The following is a 19,928-nucleotide window of genomic DNA, read 5'->3' as shown; positions in this document are numbered from 1 at the left end:
CGTGTTACGTGGCTAACCCTTACCCAGAGTTCTGACCTGGGGACAAGAAAAGGAGGCGAAGGAGCAGGAGAAGCAAGCAGCTAGCTAGGAGTGCAAAGAGGGCCTCGGAGTTCCTAGAGCCTCAAACCCTGGCAGCAGGTGGCTCGCAGATGCCCTCCGCATCCAACGGGATTGAAAAGAACGCTTGTGAACTACAGGCATCCAACCACCAGCCACCCAAAGTGATGGCCATCACCTGAACTAAGCAAGGCAGCAACATCCAAACTGCTCAGGGAAGCCACTCGGACCGCACCCTATTCGGGCAACATCCCTCAGCTCTTACCTAGGCTCTTCGAGCTGCAGTTCAAGGTCATTTATTTTGATTCCATCCTCACTGCCACACGGGCCAGGGACCATTCTTCACTTGACCTTTCAGCTTCTAAGAAGACGCATCCACACCACTGGAAGCCTTTTCTGCCTCAGCTCTTTCCCATCAATCCTGCAAGTCACTCAACATAAATAACAAGGTGTCCTTTCCCAACAGGCTTGGAAAATGTAGGAAATGGAGAAATTTGGCCTTTGGAGGCCCAATTAAGTCTAAGTGGGAAAAAAAAATCTTTTTCAAAAACCTTTTCAACTGCAAAAGATGTAGTGTCTCTAAATGTTATTCCGCTCAGAAATAATACCACCCGAATTCAGCAATGTGGTAATGGGGACCCTTGGCCAGGAAGGTGTTCTTAAAAAAGTCAAAATGGCAGTTTCTCTACCTCTTCCACTAATGGGCTCCATTATATCACAAAAAAGGCACTGCAGGAGTCTAATGAATAAATAACTAGTACTTCCTTGGAATTTGTGTCCATTTTAATCCCAGCTAGTTTCCATCAAAAAGCCTTCCCTAAATTAAAAGGGGGGCTTAACCCTACATAGAGTGAAATACTTTAGAAATGCTTCAAGTTTCCTGCAGAAGCCAATCAAGCATGGTATTAAATAGGAAAAGATTTTTTAAATATTTATTGTCACTGCGTTTATTTGAGAGACAGATGGACAGGGAGTGAATTCCCGTGCTCTGATTCACTCCCCAGATGCCCACAATAGCTGGGGCTGGGCCAGGTTGAAGCTGGAACCAGGAGATCTATCCAGAGCTCTCCCCTGGGTGGCAGGGACCCAAGTACTAGAGCCATCTTCTGCTGCTCCAAGAGTGAGCATTAGCAGGAACCTAGAATCCAGAGTGGAGCTGGGACTGGAACCCAGGCCTTCCAATATGGGATGCAGGCATCTCCAAGGTTAGGCCACAGGCCCACCCCAAACAGCCTAAATGGTATTGTTGAGCTAAGCAAACAGAAAATGAAGTTTGAGCCTGACACTGGAGAAGGGTCAGTTTTCACAGCTGCCAGGCTTGGTAGCGCAATTTCAAGACGGGTGTCAGGAAAGCTGACGCGTGGTGACGTCACCCCAGTGCAGGGCCAGAGAGCTTTCCCTTCAAGGAGCAGACAGGAAATACTTTCGGCTTTGCAAGGCACATAATCTGTCCCAACCCCTTACTTTGGCCAGCAGGGTCAAATCCCACCACAGTAGAGGATGATAAACTGTTGGCGAGGGGGAAACAAGTCTACTGCTGGGTGAAGCTAGTAAGAATTGTAAGGCTTTGATGTTAGTTAAGAGAGGAGGAAAAGGGCAGGTGTTAGGGGTGAGATCTTGAATGGAAAGCACCATCTGAAAGGAACATGAATGAGCTGTTACAACGCAAAATGATCTTCACAAGGATACTAAAATCACTTCTCATGTATCCAGGTATCTTGCATGAGCTGTACCGGGAAAGTTGCTCAGAGCCCATCTGCCTAGGACTCAGTGCCTTAAAAAACAGGACTATGCGGGTCACACAGTAGTTCTGCAGACCTAGGCCAGACATGCTCAAGAGACTGACAGTAGCTGACAGGTCAGCTGCGGGGGGACTAGGCTAGCCTGGGCATGCTCTCATGGTGGCAAGAGGGGTTTGAGAGAGCAAGCACAAAGACTGGCCCTGAGGTGCAGCTGGTTAAGCTGCCATCTGCAATGCTGGCATCCCATATGGGTGCCAGTTCATGATCTGGCTGCTCCACTTCCAATTCATCTCCTTGCTAATGCACCTGGGAAAGCAGTGGAGGATGGCCCAAGTGGTTAGGCCCCTGCATCCGTGTGGGAGACCTAGAAGAAGCTCCTGGCTCCTGGCTTTGGCCTGGCCCAGCTCTGGCCATTGCGGCCATTTGGGGAGTGAACCAGCAGATGGAAGATTCTCTCTCTCTCTCTCTCTCCCCACCTTCTGTCTGTCTGTCTCTCTCTCTCTCCACCTTCCATCTCTCTCTCTCTCTCTCTAACTCTGCCTTTCAAACAAATAAGTAAATCTAAAAAAAAAAAAAAAAAGAAGAAGAAGAAGACGACAATGGGAAACAAGCAGGTGATTTTTAATGCTCTATACCCGGAACTTCCTAACATCCCACTGGCCAGAGCAAGTCACACGCTCAACCCCAGTGGTGGCAGAATAGTGGGAAAAGGCAAGAAAAACGACGAAGTTCCAGAGCAAAGGGTGTGGAGGTGGGCAGGCCATTAATCGGAGTCATTACTACAATCAATTTCCCTGGGCGATATTTACTGTTTATCATCACCTAGGCAGAAGCAGAGAGATTTTGCATTATTTTAAGTTTTTCCATTATCATTGCTCATTCTGTTTTTCCATTACCCTTGTAGGGCAGAAACATGGAGTGAAAAGGATACAGGCGTTTAGGAATGCAAGCTTCCATCCATACGGAGACTCTGTCACTTCTGGCTCTGTGACCGTGGGCAAGTTTCTTTCGCTCCTCGGCTTCCTAACTGTAATAATCTCACTGTTGACAAGGACATACGCTGGGACATATGTAAGTCCTCAGCTCAAGGTGTGGCCTTAGGAGAACGCAAGCTTTATTTAGATACGAATGCGTTCTGCAAGCAGCTGCCAAATAGGGGAGGAACAAGCAAACAGGTAAATTTCCTGTAACAGTAAAACTCCTCTGCAAAAATAGACCAGCTCCTTTGCATAAAGAATAAAGAACCAATTCCTTACACAGAATTTTGAAGATGTAGGAGGCAGAAAAATGGCCTGGAAAGATGTTCATATCCTGATTCCTGGAAGCTATGAATATGCCACCAAACAGGGCAGGTGTGATTAAATTAAGGACCTTGAGCTGAGGGATTATCCTGGATTATCCCAGTTGGTCTAATCTAATCCCATGGAGCCCTGGAGCACAGAACACTTCCCCGGCTGAAGGAGGAGAATCCGTGTGACAGCAGCGGGACAAGGACACAGCTTGATGTGGTCGGTGCTAAAGCAGGCGGCAGCAGCTCAGGTAGGAGGGCAGCCCGCAGGTGTGGAGGACCTTTCTCCTTCTTTTCTGCCAGGGGCCATTTGGCTATTTATAACATCATTCACAGGCCATATAGAATCATCCACTTAAAAATAATTCTGCTGTGGATTCACTGAATTCCAGGCCTGTGGCTGCCTTGGCAGGGCCACACCGGTGATTCCACAGGTCTTATACAGCCCGCAGGCAGAATGCTCCCCACCCCTGCTCCAAGGGCTGGAAAAGAAGAAACAGACTCTCCCCTAGAGCTTCCAGAAAGGAGGCCCCCGACCTTAGCCAAGGAGACCCATGTGAGCCACTCACCACCCACGGAATCAAAAACCAAAATGTGTATAGCCTACGCTACTCCTGAGGGGTTATTTGCTACAACAGCAATAGAAGAGTGATGTCACCTTGCACTACTCCCGCTCAAGGCTGGCAGCGGAGAAACAGAAAAGTCTCTCTTGAAGCCACTGTACTGTGATGAAGTAACTCTGGCCCTTGGAGAACGCGGGAAGGCATGGCGTCCCAGATGGGCAGCTGGTCAGAGGGGCAGTTGGACAAAAGGCAGAAAGGTAGACAAAGCAACTCATTATGATGGGAACTACACTTTATTGCAGCTTATGGAAAAGGACAATAAAATCATCCACAGTATCTTCAAGAATCCCCCTACATATAGCCCGGGCACGCAGGTACCAGGGGAAGCCACAGTAACAAAATCCTTCCCGCAAAGCTTCCTCAGGAGACGTCATGTAACTGATGGCTGCCCCTCCTCTGCAAGAATCCTGATCATTCCTACTTTTTTTTTTTTTAGATGACAATAAAGTAACAAGCATGGTAGTGTGTGGACACACTGAGTCCCAGTGTGCCGAACTTCATGGACCCGTGAGGGTAAATATGTCTACCTAAGCCTACCAGTTGGTTTTCAAAAAGAGAATTCTAATAAAGCACAGTGACCAAATAGGACCTCAAAGTGAGGAACACATCTAAGAATATTCTTAAGGGTCAATGAACGAAGCTGGAGAGAATGGGTGTGCTGAGCCCAGTGGAGCATCAACACCAGCAGAATCCCCAAGTGTAGGAGAAGCTAAGTGATGGGTTGTCAGAGGAGTAACTGGAATCCCAGAGCACAGAGGTAGCCCATGTGAAGACAGCTACCCAGCTGCAGAGCGGTCTCACCAGCTGGAGTCCAAGGTCACTCACTGTCCACCCTGCCCAGCTGGTCTCGTGACTGCCGTGTGCTGGGCTCTGTGCCAAGCAGGCAGCTTGCACTCTCTGCCTGCTGGACAGCTCCATATTCCTTGCTGAGCATTTTTGGGGGCCAGAGTTTGGTTTTTGTTTGTTTGTTTGTTTTTAGAACAAACTAAGGGGAAAACAATTCCCCTAGCTGGTGCTCTCTAGGCACCAGAAATGCAAATAAGGAAACAGGGAATAGTGACCCTGTAGAAGAAGGTTAATCCCATTTGCCCAAGAGAGTTACATGTGTACATAGGACATCACACCCAGGGAAGCCTGCCCATGTGACAATCTCATCTTTAATCTGGCAAACCTAATACAAGGTGAACACCCCTAACCTAAGTCCGAAACACCCTAAAATCTGACATGTGTTGGAATACCGACATGGTAAGTGGAAGATGCCACACTAGAATAAAGGTACTCTAAAGGTATTATAAAATTACCATGAGGCTCTATGTTTAAGGCACCCATGAAGGGAAGTGAATTCTATGTTTAGAATTGCGTCCTATCCCCCAAGATGCTCACTGCAAATATCTCCCTAAATTTCCAAGGTCTACAACTCTTCTGGGTGCAAGTATTTTGGGTTACGGGACATTCGATTTATAGTTTGAAATCAAACAGAGGCAGAGGGGGAGAATGTGCCATTCCTGGTTAATGGCAGCTAGAACTCTGTTAGGGAGATGAGGCAACCCAGGTAGACACCGGAGTCTGAGGCTGTGTTTGCAAAGATCTTACTCAGGGCTGGGGACACCCCGGGAAGAAGGTTCCTGAGGGGGGGGGGGGGGGACGGAGGGCATCGCAGCCCCACCTGGGGTTGCTCTACAGAATCACAGCAGAGGTGATGAAGGAAGTTCATGAAACAAATCCTAAGAAAGGCGCCACAGGAAAACAGAGACATCACACTTAGCACGAGGCGGCGGCATCGCTAGCAAGATGTATATGAGAAAAGAATTGGTCATTTAGAAAATTCATCAGCACGAACACTAGTAAATAAAAAAAAAATTGGAGTTGAAAATAACAGATGGCTTAAAAAAAAAAAAAAAAGCAGCTGCGAGGAGATTGATAGCAAACTCCCGTATTTTTGCAACGTAGGGGCTCCATTAGGAAGCAGAACTGAAGAGAGAAGCCTGGTAGTAAACAGAGGCCGAGCTCCCCAGGGTGCTGAGCCAGGTAACCACAGAGCCCGGTGAGCCTGGTCACCTTCTACCCTTCGAATCTCAATTTCCCAGGAGGGGAAAAAAAACATCAGGCTGGCTAGAGGAAAGCGGGTTATTTAGAGACTGAAAGTTAAAGACCCAGGCTTTTCCTTTCTAAACACACCAAGTGAGACATCCCCAAACAGAGTGAGACTAATGGGCCGGTTCCTAGGCACGTATTTTAGCTACCTGCTACAAAGGGTTTATCGACAAGGCCAAAAACAACTAGGATGTTTCCTCAACCTTTTTTTTTTTTAATCCACTGAAGAAACTTTATTTTATTTCTTTATTCTACACTCCTTTTGCCACAGATACAAGATCCAACAGTAGGACAGAAGAGATCTTTGGAGCTCATTCAGTGCCTCTGTTCTTTCCCCACCTAAGAACTGAAACCCAGCATGGTCCTATGGGCTGAATTACTGTGTCCTTTATTTGCTTTTTTCCTCTATAAATGAACTTCAGTCTTCTGCGTGAGCCCTACCAAGGTCTAGACTTTAAACTCCTGGAGCAGCTAGAGAATTTATTAACCAGAAAACCTCAGGATGAGGTGCAGGAGAGAGCACTGGGGTGCCTCTTGCAATCCTGGGCGTATAACTGGATAAAAGGAGCAGAAACAGGGCTCACCGGAATGCCCAGCAGGAACATTCGAGGGAGTCTGGCAATCTCAGGGGTCAGCTGTCTTTCTAGGACTGCACAGACCCTTTGGGAAGGTCCACATAGCCCCCTTTATTGACTGTTAAGGGCCAGCCCTGAGACTCCTGTCAAATCCCCTTGACCCACCCTGCACTCCTACAGAATGGAAATCTGTGCTGAGTGGGGCCACACACCCTAAGACCCACAGAATTCATAAGAATGAAATGTCAGATCCAGCCCAGACTACAACCTTAACATGTTACACTTGAAGGGTGATATGAGGAAGGAAACACTTCACTTAAATGGACATAAGTGGCTTAGGTTCATTGATCCTAGGATGGGGACAGAAGTTGGCCACACCAAGCCCCCTGCCCAGCTCATTCCACGGTGCAGCTGGGGGTGAGCCTACTGAGGGCGCCAAGGGGTACAGACGCCAAATCACTGCACATCTCCTTCTGAGACCATCTCTGTAAAGTAGACGCATATCTGTTATCAGTTGTTGATGGATTGCTCCATGGCATCAGGGGTGAGAATTAAGGCCCTGATTTGTCATTGCCACCTGCTGGTGAGACCAGGAGCAAGTCCTTTTCCCTCTCAGTAACTCCATGACCTCGCTTAGGCAGACAAGGGACCCGGAGGGCATCTCCCAACTGCCGGCTTGGAAAGAAGGTGCTGGCTAGCACGGGACATGCTAACGTGGGCGCTGGATTCCGACCACCTGAATTCAAACCCTCACCCTACCACCTGCTAGCTGTTCATGACCTTGGCCAGATTTCACAACCACGTGTTACAGTCTCCCTGTGTATAAACTGAGAAGAGCAGTGTCTGGCTCAGTGTTTCAATAGGGATGAAATGAGACGGCACAGAAACATGTGACATCATGTGAAGGATAGAGGAAGTTTTTCATTCTCCGTATGCCGATGTTCTCAGTGTTTCCCCAAGCATACACGCTCTGATGAGCACCAGCCTGGCACACTCCCCCGGAGGGTCCGGGACACCAAGGAACCCCCCCCCCCCCAACAATTAGAGTTGGACTTTTGTGGATGGGATACAGGAAGAAAAGCTTTCGACCAGCAACAGGACTTACAAGCAGTCTGTGCCCAGAACTGAGCCACTGGGCAGTTCTCACAGCAACGGGTGGGCGGCCCCGGCTCCTTCAAGGGCCAGCCACAGAAATCGCAGAGGGATGCCCATAAATGAGCTTGTTCTCACCCTAGGGCCACCTTGAAAGGCTGGCAAGTTAAAGGCAAATCTACTGGCAACCAGTACTTAACCTCCACTAGTAACAAAGCACGTTGGAGCACACCTCACTGGCGTTCACAGGCAGATGCCTATGGAAAGACTCCTTAGCACCCCTGGGGGCCAACGTCCAGCTAGCATTAGCACAGACCTGGCAGTGAGGGTGACAAGGACAGCTGTCCCCACCAAACCCTGTCACCACAACTAATGCCCCTACTTGTCCAGATTTCTGAGACTGGACAAACAGCCCAAGAGGAAAGCCCTAGTCTCCTTCCAGAAGGTTCTGTGTTCAGACCACAGAGCTGTGGGATTTGGAAGAAGTAAAGGGGCTCTTTGAACCCCTCCCTTACACACACACACACACACACAGAGTCTTCCAGGCCATTGATGAAATCAAATTAACTGTGGAGTAAAAAAATAAAGATGAACACAGCCCAGATGGGCAAACACACAGCTCAAGTCACAACTCCCGCACTGAGAACATGGTTATGGTACTAAGGCTCCTGGGAACCACCCTGACAGCTTTCCAAGAGCTATTAGTTTGCATTAACACAGGGAAAGAGAAGGTCAGCTGAATTAAAAGGGAGAAGGAAATTTAAAAGAGGGATATCTCTGTCCCCAGCTCCAGCCAGGGCACGGTGCAAAGGCGGACATTGGATAAGCGCTCATGAGCACACTGCTGCCAGGGGTGCAGCCATGCCGCACTTTGGCTGTTGATATCGACACAGTATATAAAGCCTGTTCAGAGACGGGACTTGGATTAGAAACTTTGGGTAGCTTTATGGGTTGGGGGAGACACTTACTCAATTTCAAACAGAAATTTAAAGTAGAGCCATCTTCTGGCAATTAAGAATGAGGCTCTATACTTCAAAGCAACTATTAACTTTAAAGGCAGCCTGGTAAAACCTGCACTGACAAGTTCCAAATGCTTATTTATTTCTCACCCAAACTTCTCAACCGTCACACGCACAGCAAACACCACCCCCGTCAGATATAAAAGTATCTCCTCCATTTTTAAAGAACTTCAAGTCTGGATCACCAGTCAAAACTAGTCACCAGCTGTTCACCAGGAGCCTTCCCCAAATGTTCACATTCCCCATAGCGCACCCCACAGACAAAGCCCAGCATAGGGTTCCCTGGGAGCTGCCCCAACAGCACTGAAACAGGATGCCACCCCCAGCCTCCACCCTGCCTACAGCAAGGAGGCAGGCATGCATAAGGACGAGGGAGGCAAATGAGCCCCTTGGAACCTTCTAGAGAGGTGTGGGAAAGCAGAGCAAGGATCTATTGCAATGCCCACAGCATGACAGGGGGCGTGAACTCTGCTGCCCTGATCTTACTCATGACTACTCTTTGTAATTTTCCAGACACTGGTCGCCGCTCATCCCCTGCCCAAATGAGCCCTGCCTGACTCTGCATCGGCTTAGATTCCGAGACCCGGGGAGCATCAGGAAAAGTCTTGTCACATATCAGAGTGGCATCCAGAACGAACGCTAAGCAGCCACCCTGCTCAGGGGAGTAGCCACAGTCACGGGGCACTCTGGCATTTCAATGCTTTTGGAGGCCAGCTGGGCAGAAGGCTGGTTGCTTATTTTTAAACTGAGAAAACTGAATGGGAAGAGAGAGAAAATGAATTCCTATGATCTCCTGAGGTCCCTTCCAGCTTCCAGATTCCACCCAAGAACACTGCATATGCACATGCATATGCACACGCCGTTTTATAAAAATGTACGCGATGTGCAGCTATATTTAAACGACTGCAGGAGTCACAGGTCCAAGCACAAAGCACACTGCTCTGAAGATCAGAAAGCCCACGAGCTGTTTGGTGACAGCGGCTGCAGCGCACAGATGCCCCTGGCAGAGGCCCCAGCCCACCTGGTATTGCAGTTTGCCTAACACTGAGTGTGCGCCGCTGGGGTAAGGGGCAAATCCTGGAGAGCTCCAGCCTGGGACTGCAGACTCCTGGCTCCCGGAGACTCCAGTCACAGGCGTCCCAAAGCAAGGAAGGCAGCTGGAACAAAGGAGGAAGGGAAAGAAAAAGCCCAGACCCTATGCCCAGGTCCTCAGCTCTGCCACCATCAGGTGCCAAGCACAACAACAACGTCCTCTCCTCTCGTCCCAGTCCTGAAGCTGAGTTAAGAGGACCCTCTGGATTTCCAGGGTCTCTCCACTTTGGGTGGACTGCGCGGGCATGAAGTTTTAAACTGGAGAAAATGAGGCCTCTCCGAAGGGAAGCTTTGCCCTAACCCTGAAGGTGCCCAGTTCAAGGGCGTCCTGTGATGATCTCAGATCAGAATTTTTTTCTGACCCAGCGTCATTGGCCACCATAGGGAGTCTTTCGGCGTAAACCCAACCTAGCGGCTCAGATCCTGGCAATGAACGGGGGCAGTTCAGTTCAAGGCACCGGCTCCCCTTCCGCATCTCCTGGATCTGGGGGTGCACAGGTGCAATGTTGCCATCCCCCATCGGCCCCACAAAAACCTGCTTGCCTCTCCTCGACCTGAAGGTCCCAGGGGCATCCAGCCTTCCCCACCAGGGTGGCCAGAGCAGGTGAAGAGGGCGGCAGACAGCGGGGACCGCCCTGGGCAGGGCCACAGAGCGCCAGACCCCGGACCTCAACTCCAGCATCTCCGGAAACCATACGCATCGCCTGATTCCCGCAGCCCCGGGACACCCAGCACCCAGTGGGCACTCGAAACGCCGCTGCACAAGGCAAGCGCCACCCCTTCCCTCTCGGCGCCGTGGCTAGGAAACCAGGGCTTTGTGTGTGACAGCCGGAGTGTGCGCGCCAACGTCCCCGGGCTCACACACCCCCTTCCACCCGTCTGCTCGCCCAGCAGCGGCCGTGCGCGCAGCGGGAGCACCGCGAGCGGGGGCACCCGGCCAATGGCAGTGCCGCCAGGCCTCTGGCCACCGGGCCCTGAGGAGCCCAGAATGACATCCACGCCCCCGTGCCCAGCCGCGGGGGCGGCCGCGGGGAGAGCGCTCAGACCAGGCAAAGGCAGGGCAGGGGCCGGAGGCGCCGAGCCGCGACAAGCGGGCGCAGCGCCCGTCACCCGCGCACCCCCACCCCCAACTTTGCGAGCAGCGGGGCCAGGCGGGGGCCGGGGCGGCTGGCGACTCGGCAGGAAGTTCCCAGGGCCGCACTGAGCATGCTCTCCCGGAGTGTGTGCGCGGGTGTGGGCTCTGCGCTCCCGCAGCCTTGTCTCACGCGCCCGCGGGGTAGCGATCCCGAGGGCAGTCGCAGAGGGGCCGGGGGCGCCCCGGGACCTCGGCGATTCCCCGGCCCGCAGCACCCGCCCGCCGCATCTCTCCTCTCCGGGGCACCGCAGCCAGCCTTTCTTCTTCTTCCCACTGGCCCACGGCCCAGCCCGCCTTGCGCACGCAGGTCCCGGGGACCCCCTCCTCCGACCGGGCCGCCAGCAACGTGACCCCAACCCGCTCCTCCGGGGCCCCAAAGCCCACCTACCACCTCCGGCCGCTCGCATCCAGCTGGCTCAGCCAGAGCCGCCTCTGGACAGCCCCTTTGAAAAGCCCAGAAGCGCCCTAGTCATAGGGCCTGGGGGGACTCCAGCCTCCCTTCGGGATGGGCTGCCCCAGGCAGGTGGGCGCCCCAAGATGCACCCCCGGCTGCACTCCCGGGTCCTTCAGGGCGGCCGCGGCCAGGGCACCTACGCAGGCTGCGGAGGGGTGGTGGGCGGAAGCTGCCGGCCGCGCAGCCCGGGGTGCGGGCTCTGTCCGCCCGCCCGCGTCCCCCGCGGTCCCCTCTGCGTGCATCTCCCGGCCGGGATGGAGAGCCTCCGACGCGATCGCCCTGATCCAGCAGCTCTTACCTCCTCGCTGGGCGGCAGCAGCAGCAGCAGCAGCCGCGAGCGCCCGCCGGCCGCCGTGCCCGCGGGGCCGGAGGCGCGGCGGGGCGCGGGGTCGCGGGGCCCCGAGCCTGCGGCGCGGCTACCTGGGCTGGATCGCGCCCGGGGCCGCCGCCGCCGCCGCGGGAGCCGCAGGGCCGCCGCGGAGCGGGCCGCGGCAGGGATGGTCTGCAAACTCCCAGCCCTGGCGGGGCCGCGCGCAGCGCGTCCACACTCGGCCCGGACGCCGCGCGGTCGCTCCTCCGGGGCTCTGTGGACTAGGGCTGGGGGGATTCTGTCCGCAGTTTCTCCCAAGCCTCCCCTACTCGACCTCTCCAACTTCTCTGGCTTCTGAGCTCGCAGCTCTCGGAGGCAGGGATTCCGGCCAGGGACGTTGGGCAAACTCCCCGCCCTCCCCGGCAGAGCGCTCAGCCAATTCGGAGCGCGCCAGCTTCTCAGGGGCCGTCTGCAAACTCTCAACCCTGTCGCCGAGTACCTTCAGCCTCCCGATTCCGCAGCCCAAGGGGAGACACCAGCGAGCTAGACAGTCCGATCGCGGCCGAACCCAGCACTCCAGCAAGGTCCTGGGCAGTGCAAGGGCTGCTGTGACCATGCATCCGCCAGAGCGGCGCAGTCCAAGCCTCCTGGGACCCGAGGCTTCCCACCAAGGAAGCCCAGTGAGACTGTGGGCTCAGCCATCGAGGGGTGCGAGCAAGTTTAATGAACGCCCCGAGGCTCAGTGTTCCTCTTGTGTAGAACGGATTATATAAAACCGTGTGAGTTCCTGCCGCTTGATTTTTGTGACCTTGAGCAAGCCATTTACCCATGGGAATTCAGTTCCTAAGTATGGGTGTAATAAATGCTGCTTCTTGAGGTTATTGTGAAGAAACGTATTAAAGTATTCAGCAAGACCCAGCACATAGTAGGCGTCCAGTGAATAAGTCCCGTTTGTGTTTCTCCGTCCCTCCCCCAACTCCAGGTTTCATGAACCCTCTGGACTTGCTAGCTGAACGCTTACACTGTTTGAAGCTCAAAAAGAAATAAAAACACATCTCATGCCCTAAAGGCACTACAAAGAACATTGACAGACATGAAATATTAAATCCAACCAAGTCCAGAGCGATGCCATACATTTACATTGGTAAGCATTATAGATCCGTTTTAAGTAACACCTGTCTGCAGGGAGAGTGGGCTGGTGCCTTACCCGAGGGTGGAAATAGCAAGGGCGGTAGCCCCAGCAAACTCCTGGCGTGCTGTAACCAGTCTTACCTCCAGTCTTAGCACTAAGGGTTTATGTCCAGGTTTCTCTGGATCTCACCACCTTCATTTACTGTCCTCTCTGGGGTCTTCATTCTGAGATTTCAATCACCCCACCCTGATGCTCACTCACTCCTGCAAAAGCGTGTAATAACAGAGGATCCAGGGAATTTTTAGACCTTAGAAATGACTCTCTCTCTCTCTCTCTCTCTCGCTGTAAATGAGCTCTCAAGAACACACTGATGGTTAGGGAGGTTCAGGGAAGGCTTGCATTTAACCTCAGCCTCAAAGAAGTGGCTCTGACACTTTCTGATCAAAAGCCTCCAAAGACCTGAGCCTGGGGGCCCTCAGCTCTCGGGAACTGTCCAGGCGGGGCCAAACCCACAAGCAAATCTGCAGAGATGAGAGGATTCCTCCTCCTGAGGCCATTGGGTGAAATCCCAGGAATATTTCAAGGCACATATTTCTCTCAGTCCCTTGGAAGAAAATGTCTCGAGCTCGCTTCAGGCGCCAGGAGGGAAACAGAAGAATGGTGACATCTGGTGGCCAGGACTCTCTGTGCTGTAGCTGGATCCTACAGGCTCCGATCAAAACAGACTCACTTGGAAGCCAAGATCTCACGGGGGGTTAATAATTGTACCACCTGGCTGTCCAAAGACTTCTGAAAAACATCACTCATTCCAACTTTATGGATCCGCCACTTCAGAGCATGCTGCAGATGGTTATTTCAGAACATTTTGATGAAAAGTGTGTGTGTACATTAAATATACAGTATAAGGATACAAATTCACGTGTATATGAAAATACATGCATTTTCTATACTAGTAGTATATACTCCAATAACTTACATAAATAATATACTTGCAACGCCTTTCAGAGAAATCAATTCTACCTTGATTGTTTTTCCCACAGTTAAGATTGTAACTTACGATCATTGCTAAATAACACTGTACACATACAGATGCTCACCTGGATGGAGTTATGTATTCCATCATGTTCTCTCAAGAGAGAGTGTGTTACAAACTTAAGAGGAAGCAAATAACAGGCTGGAGTTTCAACATCCCTGGCAGCTGATGGCCACGGTCATGTGTCCATGGGGGACATCTCTTCCTTTCTAGCATTTCCACTACCAATGCAGAATGGAGCTTAGGTTAAAAGAAGAAAGCTGTGGGGGATGATTTCATGACAGCGCCACAGCGTCTGTCGGGATGGCTAAGTTGGCTCTTAACGGTATTGCTCCACTTCTGTCCATGTATTTGTTCCATGTACCACACTTCAGATAATCACTCAATTAGACACATGAAAACACAACTCGAGCCACACAATCAAGGCCATTGTTTCCTGGCATCTCTTACTAGGCTCTATGTGAATTGTAATTACCCTCATTACAATTCACACATCAGATGAGCCTGAAAGTGTTGGCCACTTAGATCCTCAGCTGTCAGAAATATAACAGGGCAGCAGATTTTACCATACCCACTTTATAGAAGGAGCAGTGAAGACTCAGACAAACTAAATCATACACCTACCAGTAGGGACTGTTGATAAGATTCCAAAGTTTCTCTTACTCCAAAGCCCAGCATCTTTCTCCTACCTCGTGCTGTACAACCAGGGGGGAAGTGTTAGATCCGAGCAGCCACTACTCTAAAAGAGCTATTTACGGTATGATATATAGGGGTCGGTGCTGTGGAAAACAGGTAAAACTGGACCTGTGATGCTGGCATCCCATATGGGTGTCAGTTTGAGTACCAGCTGCTCCACTTCTGATCCAGCTCCCTGCTAATGTGCCTGGGAAAGCAGTGGAGGACGGCCAAAGTCCCTGGGCCCCAGCACCTATGTGGGAGACCTGGATGAAGCTCCTGGCTCCTGGCTTTGGCCTGGATCAGCCATGGCTGACGCAACCATGTGAGAGTGAACCAGCAGTTGGAAGACTCTCTCTCTCTCTCTCTCTCTCCTCCATCCCCCACCCCCAATGTTCTACCTTTTGAATAAAATAAATAAATCTTCTTTTACAAAATAGATGTATAAGCCCTAGGGAAGCAAAAGACATCAGGGATGGGTTATCTAGTCTGATCAAGGCTGAGGATTGACAGCCTTGCTGCTTCTAGGTTTTTGATGCGGGCAGTTTACAGGCATTAGGTGGCAAAAATACATTATCAATTGTATTGGCCCGGAATAAAGTGCGCATTGATATCAAGCTTTTGGGAGCCCAGGTGGCAGCTGAAGGAGGTAGGGACTGCAGGAATAAGGTTCTTGTTTTCATGGAACTGGACAGCTTAAAGAAAGAGGTTAACAAATTCAAATTCCCAAATCCTCAACTGAAAGTACATATAGCCCAGGGTTTTCTATGACTTCTGACACAAACAGGAAAACAAACAACAGCAAGAAAGCTTCTAATTGTGAGCAGAGGGAAGTCCAACAGGCAAAAACTCAAAACAAAGGCTGATTACCAAATTTTGCAGTCACTTGAATGTGTGGCCTGACCACTCTGAAACCCAGAGCACTGAGTAGAACAGAACGGAGTACAACCCCGAGGGGTGAATGGAGAAACATGGGAGATTCCGATGTCTTAGTGTGTTCCACACCCTCAGAGCCTACTGTTGGCTTCTTTGCCAAGTGCGGATAGTCACGAGGTGCCTGCTGCCTTGACTGAGATCCGGTAACGACCTGGGCTGAGGCGTCGCCTTGAAACCTCATACCTGAGGCCAAAACCTCCCTTATTTGTCTCCTGCAGAGAGTGCAATCCCATCATGCCTCTGAAGGTCAACTGAAAGGCAAATTCTGGAGGAAAAGACTTACCCACCACAGGACTGGCAGTGTCCTAACATGTAGAGGCCAAGCTCAGAAACACATCTGGAGAGAGATCCTGAGAGCGCTATACCAAGGAAGGGAGGATGTGGCTGTCCATCAGGCTGTGGAGGGGTCACCAAGGATTCCAGACTCAGCGTGCTCACTTGCGAAGTTGGGAGTAGTATTCATCAGCTACCTGATTGGCTGCTGAAATCGGGGTTCTTGGGGTCTGGGATAAATAACAGTGGTAGCCGGCACACCTAAAATTCCTATGGAGTACTTTCATACATTCAGGTAGTCAATCCCAATACGGAACCTGTGAGTTATGTGTTACCTCCCTCTTTCATAAAAGATGAAACTGAGGCACAAAGAAGTTCAATTTCCTCGTGCACCCTGTAAATGATAGAGATGCGATTCCAATTAGATGCCAGTCTTGTGTGTTTGAGTCTGTGTGAAATTTCTCATGAAGGTGAGATGCCAGAAATACGTTGGTATTATGCAGTGGGAGGTGTTCAAGAATTAATACTCAAAGAGATTTCTCAAGCGTGATGCACTTGTCCATCCCAAAACATGTTCCCCGAGAAGAAGACACACTAGCTGCAGCCCTAAGAAGTCCTCCAGTTAGGGGAATGCCAGTATTGTTGAAGAGCACTGCTGTGGTTTTCCTCAGGGGCCAGGTTGGCATCCCATATGGGCACTGGTTCAAGACCCGGCTGCTCCACTTCCAATCCAGCTCCCTACTGATAGCCTGGGAAAGCAGTAGAAGATGGTCCAAGTCTTTGGGCTCCTGCACCCACATGGGAGACCGGGAAGAAGCTCCTGGATCCTGGCTTCAGATCAGCGCAGTTCCGGCCATTGTGGCCAATTGGGGAGTGAACTATCGTATGGAAGACCTCTTTCTCTCTGTCTCTGCCTCTCCTCTCTCTCTGTGTAACTCTGACTTTCAAATAAATCTTAAAAAAAAAAAAAAGAAGAATGTTTAGTGATACATTGTTTCAAAATCCCCTTCCCCTTCCCTCCACCTTGGTAACACAGCGCAGCTGCACGAGCACCGATGCCTAGGTCTTTCTCTCCTCCTTTCTCCTTCCCCACTGTTTCTATGTTCACAATGCACACTTCCTGGATCTTCTCCAGCAAAACTGAAGGGGGAAGCAGGGGTCACTCGGAGCTATGAGATTTCGTTTAGGGACTCCCAACACTCCCACACTAATAATTACTGCCTCATCACGCACCACTTTAACTTTTTCAACTGCCTCTATAGAACGTTTCTGTATTTTACCTGCTACCATGGACTGGCTTTCATTGTTTAAGGTGAAGATGTTTCTTTCCGGAAGGCAAGCTGGTTCCAACATGAGATCAAATCGCATGTGAGAATATTAAAGCTTTGCAAACTGCAGGTCTTGAAATACTAGCAAATAGTTTAAAAATAATGATCATGTTTAAAACAACAATACATGTAAAACCAGGGAGCAGATTTATTCCTACAGATTGTATTACTAGCCCTATGTTAGCTTCCAATTGCTGTTGTGACAAATTGTCTCAAATGTCGGAGCTTAAAATTATACAAATTCACCAACAAAATATTAGGTCGAAAGTCAGGAATGAGTCTTAGGCTGGAATCAGTGTGAGGTGGTTCCTTCTGGTTCCTCGCCTCTTCTCTCCTAGTGGCCTCCTTGTCTCCTGAATGCCTCACTCCAAGCTCTGCTCCGCCATCACATCATATCCGCCTACTTGGTGTTCAGCTGTACAGATCCTTGTGATTCTATTTTGGGCGGACCAAGAAAATCCAGGATAATCTCTCTATATCGAAATTTTTAACAATCAAAGCCACACAGTCCTTTCCGGGACATACAATAATGTTCACAGTTGCAGGAATTCAACTGTGACGACCTTTTGGGCAATCACTATTCAGCCTACCACAGACCCTCTGCAGCTCAATGATCACACCCATTTCACATCAAAGTACATTCAGTTTTTCCCAACATCCCCCCAGGTCTCAACCTATCAGGGTACCAATTCAAAGTCCAAATTCTCTCTGGATGTTATCAGTTCCAAAGCCCCAAATCACTTCATCTAAATCAAGAATGGATGAGACTCTGGGTATTATCTACCTTGCAGCAAAATTCCTCTCCCTCTGTGGATCCATGAAACTAGAGGAAAGTCATCTGGTTCTAAGACTCAAGATTAGGAATCCCTAATCTCCAGCAATTTGGAAATCTAGCTGTGAAAACTCCATCTCAAGGCCCCAGATTCATCCTCCATGGCTTTCAGCTCCACTCTTTGAAATGGATACTCCACCCTCTAACTCATACTTCATTTTTAAAGATATTTATCTATTTGAAAGACAGAGTTAGAGAGAGGCAGAGGCAGGCAGAGAGAGAGAGAGAGAGAGAGAGAGAGAGAGATTGAGAGAGAGAGAGACTGCCATCCACTGGTTCACTCCCCAATGGCTGCAACAGCTGGAGCTGGGCCAATCTGAAACCAGGAGCCAGGAGCTTCTTCCTGGTCTCCCACATGGGTGCAGGGGCCCAAGGACTTGGACCATCTTCTACTGCTTTCCCAGGCTATCAGTAGGGAGCTGGATTGGAAGAGGAGCAGCTGGAACTCGAACCTTGCCCCTATGGGATGCCGGCACTGCAGGCAGTGGCTTTACCAGCTACACCACAGCGCCGGCCCTGTCATATTTCATTTTAACAACAAGGAGTAGCACATGTTTTCATTTAACTAATTTCATCAACCCTTTTTCTGCCTGTAGAATTTTGGAAGTCATACAGTCTTTTGAAGTTTTGTCTTGTCTGTTTTCATTTAAGCTGGTAATGTCTCTGCCAGTATAACATCATCAAGATTTGTGGATCACTAAGGAAATGCAAATCAAAACCACAAGGAAGTTTCCCCTCACCCCAGTTAGAATGGCTCTCATACAGAAATCAACACACAACAGATGCTGGCGAGGATGTGGGGAAAAGGCACACTAATCTACACTGTTGGTGGGAATGTAAACTGGTAAAGCCACTACGAAGACAGTTTGGAGATGCCTCAGAAATCTGAATATAGACCTACCATACGACCCAGCCATCCCACTCCTCAGAATATACCCAAGGGAAATTAAATTGGCAAATAAAATATAACTTCCATATTTATTGCAGCTCAATTCACAATATCCAAGACATGGAATCAACCTACATGTCCATCAATGGAAGACTTGATAAACTATGGGATATGTACTCTATGGAATACTACACAGAGATTAAACAAAACAAAATCCAATCATTTACAGCTAAATGGATGAATTTGGAAAATATCATAAGCCAGTCCCAAAGGGACAAATATCATATGTTCTCTCTGATCTGTGACAACTAAAAGGAAACCTGTAGTAGTGAAACAGACATTACGAGAAGCAATTACTTGAATAGCCCTTGTCTTGACTGTTGGGGAACAGTTTATTATTTTGTTTTATTTATATTTTTTCTTTTTTCTCTACTTAAAACCACTGGCTTGTTGGGCACCAAAAAAATATGTTGTGTCCAGATTGTTAGATCCCCGCAGAGACCCCAGGGAGTGGATCACACAGAACTGCAAAAGCAAGGTTTATTCGGGAGTACAAGCCGCGACAGGGACCCCATCCAACCAACCGGCACAGCGGAGGAAGGAGTGAGGCCCCAGTCTTTGTATGGGAGAGTTTTTAAAGGAAAAAAGGGCTACATCAGCAGGAAAAAAGAGTTACATACAGCGTGGAAGCTTTGGGTACAGGGAGTTACAGTGGGGGCTTACAGCACAGAAGCTCTGGGCACAGGGAGTTACTTTGGTTAGCAATCTTTACTGTGCTGTCCTTGGTCTACCGAGCTAGCTGTCCCTGGTGAGCTTTGACATCTCCGGAATGCCTGAATGCCTGCTTTTACAAGGACCCGGGTCTGCTATGGGAAGGCTGCTTTTTTTGTTGTTTAAAAATGGAGTCACTTTGGTTCTTCAGGCTGAACTCCTTACTTAACATAGAATTAATCACAGATGCATTAAGTCAACTGAAAATAGATCCCAGTTAAATATAAGAATAAGAATGAGAGAGGGAGGAGCTGTACAGATCAGCACACAGTTCCCACAGACTTACCCCTAAGGGTTACCTAAAAACTTGCCACAGGACTCCAAACCCCTTCTAGCTGGGTGGCACTAATCCCATCTTATGTGATAAAGTCATCATATTAAGTATGGAATTGATGATATAGGTAGGACCATAAGTCAAAGAGATCACATAAATAAGACCAAGTGCCTGGTAATTACAATAGATAGAATTACAAGGGAGAGAAAGTTTCAACATGGGGAGCAGTCCACACAGCAGACTCATAGAATGACAAACACCCTAAACAGCACTCTGACCTCAGAATCAGCCTTAAGCCCTGACT

The 19,928-nt window shown here is 49.9% G+C and overlaps 1 protein-coding gene across 1 annotated transcript in view; it reads right to left on the bottom strand.

The window, feature by feature from the left end:
- Positions 1–11,487, bottom strand: part of MGAT5 (alpha-1,6-mannosylglycoprotein 6-beta-N-acetylglucosaminyltransferase) — a 372,713-nt gene extending 361,226 nt beyond the window's left edge. Inside the window, exon 1 of the mRNA XM_062199312.1 lies at positions 11,470–11,487. The gene's annotated coding sequence lies outside the window, so the exon portion shown is untranslated. The remainder of the gene's footprint in view (positions 1–11,469) is intronic.
- Between the last annotated feature and the right edge of the window lie 8,441 nt (positions 11,488–19,928).

The sequence above is a fragment of the Lepus europaeus genome, chromosome 1, assembly GCF_033115175.1.
Source record: "Lepus europaeus isolate LE1 chromosome 1, mLepTim1.pri, whole genome shotgun sequence".
NCBI classification, from domain to species: Eukaryota; Metazoa; Chordata; class Mammalia; order Lagomorpha; family Leporidae; genus Lepus; species Lepus europaeus.
Note: the sequence above shows the minus strand (reverse complement) of the source record. Positions and strands in the feature narration are given on the sequence as shown.